Genomic DNA, 7133 nt, shown 5'->3' on the forward strand with positions numbered 1-7133 from the left:
ATATGCAACAAATGCGACATGCTGAAAGGTGAATTTCACCACGATCATGAATGGTAATTATAAGACACTAAGGAGGAGACACATGAGTGCTTAAAGTACATAACGTCTGGTGTACTCGGTAGGGATATGAGTAACTTATATTCAAATAATTTAGTTGTGTGACAAAAATGTAGTTGCTGTATGATGTTGTTGCTTGAAAAAAAACACATAACATGTGCAACAACTATGGACCTTGTTTGATGTGGAATTATAGTTAATGTCAATGAAGATATAACAAATCAAGAAGTATGACTACAAAAGTGGAAAAAACGAAGAGTATAATGGAGAAAAAACAAACAAGACGTGGTATAACTATATGCAGGAATTCTAAATGAAGAAAAACAGTCAAAAAGGACAATGTTTAATGCACGGGATAAGAGACTGATAATCGGGTTGTAAGAAAAATTGTTTGAGGACAGAATAATTTTAACAAAAATCAAACCATACAGGACAACAATAAGTATCTAATTTTCATCGATCAAAAGTACATGATACTGTTGGTTGTGGATCTCGGTATGTTATTGGTAGTCGAGATCACGTGCTTGATTCCTTCGATTGAAAAAAAACCTTCTCAATATGACTCGTTTGTTTTGGCATACATACACAACATAATGTATGACCGTTTGCTACGTCTTAACCTAGTCTTGATTCGTTATTATATTACCATACTGATACTGAAAGTTTTCAAAGCTGATACCGAATTACAAATGGAACAATCTGGGAAATTTAACAAGTGCCCTAAAGATGGATGCGGAAAACATGAGTATTTTTCAGTGCTTCAAGGCTGTAGAAGAATAAGGAGTTTAAATGGCAAAGAAGAGACCAGCGAGATTAGGAAGGTTCATTTGAAAAGATCAGCAAAGCAACAAGGAATTAGCATAAACATTGCATATGTACCATACAATCGATTTTTTTTCGATATACCACAATCAATTTTGTTTTTCGATATACCACAATCGATTAAGCAAGACATACAATTAATACACATCTTCTTATTTTTAAACATAGTTAATCCATAATTCTATTTTAATTCTAGAACTTATTGATTTTCAACTCGGGAGCAATTTTCGGGTTTTAAATACCGCTAGATATGTGTGGCATTTCGCGGAAATCCGTGCTCTAAAGATAGGCTCCCGAGGTACTTAACAATCTGTTTGGAAAAGTTTATAGGGTAATGGCATATAAAATGCCTCAACCTTTTACCTTCGAAATGTAGGAGGAATAATTTTGCGTTCTTTTGAAGAAAAAAAACCCAAACAAACGCTGAAAAAATACGATTGTTTCACAACTTACCTTCTATCCCCCTTATTCTACTAAATGTATGCTAATTTGTGTAAAGCTAGTTCAAGATGGATGCAGCATTTATTTAATATTAATGATAATCATAAATACTAAAGATATATATTATTATATATAAAAAGCCTACTCATCCGTAAGATTGCAGAAGGAATGATATTAACCAAGGATTACATGAGTTAGTGTTTTATACCATATTATCAGTAAGGGAGATCAAGGGCATAATATAGTTTGTTAGCGGTTAACATTTGTTCCATTTTGTCATATCTTTCTTGCGTGCAAAAATGATTTCAATAGCTTACTTTTCATTGACAGAACAGGAACATTTCTTGAGGCATTTCGTACCGTAAGTGTTGCTATCACATTTCCGTTCACAGTTTGTGCCATAGTAACCAATAGGACATGCTGGAAGTGTTTTTAGACAAAATAAAACGAAAGATAACCTTATTATTTATTGTTTGAAATAATAACGCATGTATGAAATATTGTATGAAATAATCACACAGATTTAATTTCTAATAACCCTGACTTCAAAAGTACGAATTTTATTTCAACAGTTCTTTTTCCATATTTAGTTTTTAATCCTCCCTGTTCTTATAATATACTGAGTGCCAATAAAAGCGCTGTCACTACATTCAATTTCCTTTAAATAAAATCAAAATTACAGATCTTCTTTGAATGTTGACCAATCGTTCTGAGATTCTGAAGACTTCTTGTGGTATGCCTACAGAACATTTCCTGCAAATTTGAGAACTTTTCGATTTTTACATTTTAACATTTAAAGTTCATTCTTCTTAACCAAACAAAAAAATGAAATTAAACTTTGGATGGCGAATTCCCATCAAAATGAACCCCTATATCAACGGTTGTCAACAACTAATGGAGATTAACATGTTTACTTTGCATTTGGTCTAGTGTTATCACATTTGAGTGAAAATTTGTAAATTTTGATTTTGACCCCTATAGGACTAATCGCAAGTGTCTGAACTGTAAAAAGACCAAACTGTTTAAGTAATATGTAGCCAAATGATTAAGTACGGAGCCCTGTTGGTCTCATACAGATATGCAAAGACCAGCGCTGTAGATAGAAAATCAATGAAAGACTTTACATCTACAGCGGTAAACCTTAGATCAACGGCGCTGAACCGTTTATATCTACAAAGCTGGACTTTATATATCCAGCGTATACGTATTAAAATAATATATAAAGAATATCAGTTTTCTGTATTTTCAGAATAACTTCCATTTGTAATTGTGGCTGAGTTAAATCTGAATTCACGCGTAACATGTTCGAATTTTACAATAAAAGGGTATTAGCTGTCAAATTCATGTTCTCCGATTTGACTCAAATTCTCATATTTGATTTATAACATACACCTTAACTAAATTTTCAAAATTCAAAGAACGTTTTGCTTCTGTGCAAGGCGGAAAATCTATGTACTTAGAAACCATATTCTTTAATTTATACTATTTTTTCAGTGTTTGCTTTTAAATTATAAGTTGGTAGTGTTTTATGCGACGGTTCTTATGTATGGGATTTTGACGAAGCCTCTGCTGTTGCAAAAGTCCATATTGATTCCTATAAACGAATATTGAATACATTATATTATGAGCTTGATAGATACTTTTAATAGACTTTTTTGTAAACTGCGTAAAAATTTATCTTGAAAATAAGAATTGTCTCCAAGTCAGGAATATGACAGTTGTTGTCCATTCGTTTGATGTGTTTTGTCATTTGATTTTGCCATGTGATTAGGGACTTTCCGATTGAATTTTCCTCGGAGTTCAGTATTTTTGTGATTTTACTTCTTCACATAGTTTATCCATTGAGAAAAGTAGGTATTCAAATGTTAATTCAGATTGCAGACCATGAAAAATAAGTACAGATGAGGTAGAGGACGAAATGCTTTTATTCGATTATGTCTATTGTTTTTTTAACTTTGGAAGATAAATTATAAAGCCTTTTTTTTCGAAATGCCGTCAGTTTATACATTATTGCAAATGTTTTATTTATCTATTGTAACTGAACTGTGTTATCTTGCAAAATATAATATTTCGTGCAATAAAATTATAAATGACTGTTTCTGATTCGTTAAAGTTAAAAGTTGGTACGGTTGTTCGTATTATCCTGTGTGGGTTTTATTTTCCCCATTCTGTCTTTTCATAATGAAGGGTTCATAAGATTGTAATATAAATGTGGTATATGCCTATAAGTTGTTTAGCTTGCGGTTTATAATAAATAAAAGAAAGGTAAGGTTTTAGTCTTAAGAGGGGCAAACCTTAAAATCAGTTCTCAACCATGTTTATAAGCAAATGTTAACGGTGTCCAACAAATTAGCATATGTGTTACTTGAAACGTTCAAATATACAAATATACGTACGTTTACATGTTCCATTTTCATACTTGGAACTTGCAGGGCATCGTGTTCTTTCACCATTACTGTGAAATAAATATATGTAGAAACATATTTTCAAAATTCAATAATACAATGACTCCTTTGTGTGTTAAACGAGCTAACTTCTCGCTACGTATCCATCGGTTTGAAGACAAGAAATTACTGAAGAATAGTTTTATTATGAGAGCCCAGAAACTTTGCAGTTCATGTTGCTTGATAGGAAAGGAGTTAAGCATTTATAGGTCAAAGTATGGGCTTCAAAATGTTCACTGTGGATCATCGCCAACGGAAATTAGAAACCATCGAAGCAGAAAGAGAGGACACAAACATAATTAAGGTGAGATTTATTTCAATAAGTAATTTCTATTGATTGGACGAGGTTAAACGCTTATGATTTCTATTCATGCTGCTTTAATTTTAATGGCCACAAGTACCAAACAAAGACTAGATTTTGTATCGAACTATAAACAGTGTGAACATTGTACCTGACAATGTTGTGGTAGACCATCTTCCGTCGACCCAGAAACCAGGTTTACGACTGTTTCCTTCTTTTTTGCAGATGAATTTTAGATATACGATAGTGTGACTTCCTATTCTCTAAAATTCTCTTGTAAACGGTTGTTTTCGAAAGGATAGGGTTGAAAACAATTCGTGTTTTTGTACGGCGAATTGCATAACGGTGTACGGCGTATTGCGGAACAGCAACTTTTTTTCTGTACGGCGTCTTGTAATTTACTGCAATGTAAACAATGACAAGGCGAGATGTGGCGTTATCAGCTAACCAATAAACAAAATACACGTCATAGAAAATATCATAAAATTTATGAGACCCTACTGTATATAATCTATAATCTGCAAACACAGGCGCTATTATACTTCGCTAGATTTGATATCCCATTAAACAAATAATGTTTCACCAAGAAAATGTATCCATTGTATAGACGAAACGCTGTAAAAAGTTATAATAACTCTTGAAACTGGTATCTTATTAGCATAGCATCATTGCGATTTCTAAATTGAACGACATATATTTATTGTACCTAATTATCATACATGTAATTTTATATACATGTATTTTCTATCGTTATACTTCTTACTGGTTGTCAGGGCGAGTTTTCAAAAGATAAATAAAACACTAAAACAATAAGTATGTCTAAATATACCCGAAAGGAAAGACTTGATATTTTCGGAAACCGAAGACAAATAGTCACAAAATGTTTTGATTTTTTTTAACTTAGCATTTTAAGATCCAAAAATAAAAGTCTATCATTAGGGTGTTAAAAGAAATGAAAGGAATGTTACTGAACGGTATACTCGGCTTCTCTTTTTGTAGTATATTGTGCTTTGACATTGTGGAAAAAAAAGAAAAAAATGTATTTGTCAAATACACTTTCTCCGTTTTGATTACTCATTATAAAATCAATGATATATTTTATGGTTATGTGAACTTTGTATGCTATCAAATCAATATTTATCTTAAACTATGAAAATAATCGAATCTGAAGCGAGATGATAAATTAGTTAGTTTTGTTTGATATGTTTTAAGGACAAAACAGTAGACTCAAAACACGCCTGAATGTGAAAGGTGTAATCGATTTACCCTTTCAAGATTAGATGATAAACAATTTTCAGAATTCTTCACAAAACTTATTTCGATGGCGGTGATTCAAATTTACCTTTTTATTAAATCAAACTTTTCCTTTGATTTTTTCAATGGAATTTTAGAGAATGCACCTTCAAGATCCAAAACGATTTGCATCTATATACCATAATGAATAGTTATATGAATAATTTTAATACTTTTTTTATTAAAAAGAATCATCATAACTATTAGCTCCATACTATATTTTGGTTAAAAATAAGTAAATAACATTAAAAAATCTCACAATAGCACGACGATTGTTCTTGACAACTGTAATGTCTTTCCCGTGACCAATGACCCTTATCATAACTTCTAGATGTTAGGTGTCATCAGACAACACTAAAAATAAGGTTGAAGACAATGAAACACTTGAAACACTTTCAAGAAGCATTATTGTTCTATAAAATCCAAGGTTAGACCAGGTGCGATAGCTTAAATGAGCATCTCCTTCTTCTTCAAAGACACCAGCCATGTTTATCTTGTCAAAAATTCGTTATCTATTAAGGATATTTTAAAGGTATTTAGACCAATAGCTTTGTTTCATGAAAAAAAATGTCATTTTAGATTTTATATTAGTGCCAAGTTGCCGTTAATTTGGAAAAGCAAGTTGTCACTCTGAGAATTTATTAAGTCAAACAAGTTCCTGTACACTTAGATTGAGCCATTTTCACCAATATTCTTTTGCAAACATCTTTTTGTAATAGAATTTAAGAGAAGATGAAATCAAACTGTCAGATTCTTAAAAATTCATTTTAAAAAAGAGTTGAATGTCTGGCATGCGGTTCGACGAAAGACAATCGACCATAAAATAAAAAAATTAGTTTTTACAGAATAACAAATAATTTACAATTTACCAAAGAAAAGAAAAAAAAAATCAAAGATTTTATTTATCATTAATACAATGTCATTTAAAAATCTATAAAACTTATCTGTAATTATCTTCAAAATGTCTAATAATGAACAGTAAATTTCTAACTATATTTACTCCTTTTTAGCTTTAAATCATCAACACTTAAAAAAACAGAAAATTTTCAAATTAATCTGTCACTCAAGATAAGACATTAACCATATGTTAAGTAAACTGATAACAAGACATATAAACAGGTGAAAATTATCTTTACAGGCTTAGTGTAATCAAACTTAATGTATATAATTAACAATTTCTGTTCAGAGGAAAATAACTCAATCACAAAAAAATACCACTTATGGATATTGAAAAGGGCGATAACTCACAAACGAGAAAAGCTAAAATCGTGAAAATTGAACTTGACCTTCATTTAGTCGCAGGAAACAACATATCTAAATATGAAAAAAATTTGTCAAAGGGTTTTCATGTTATTGAAGAGACACTGTTTGGCAGCCGCCCGTCCGCCCGCCCGCCGTACATCCCCAAATCAATAACCGATTTTTACTTCGAAAATCCGGTTACAAAACATTTCAAACTCGTTGAACCTTAAAAAAAAATCGATTGAAAAATACCATCAAGATAACGATAAGTGTTGTTAAATTTATCAATAAGATATAAATATTTTTGAATTTTGTCTTTCATATTTGTAGTCAAACTTTTTGAATTTAGTTTTAAACTGCAAAAACTACCTAAATAGCCTCATTTTTAGATCTTGTCATTAAAATTAAGATATGAGCTAAGGCTATAGCACTGTTCCTTTGCTTTTTGTGTGTTTTTTTGCTGTGCATGTACTGATTTTGTGTAATGGATGGATACCCCATATCTTTTGTTTTTCTATTATACGCATCTTTTT

The sequence above is a fragment of the Mytilus californianus genome, unplaced genomic scaffold (genome assembly GCF_021869535.1).
Source record: "Mytilus californianus isolate M0D057914Y unplaced genomic scaffold, xbMytCali1.0.p SCAF_3, whole genome shotgun sequence".
NCBI lineage: Eukaryota > Metazoa > Mollusca > Bivalvia > Mytilida > Mytilidae > Mytilus > Mytilus californianus.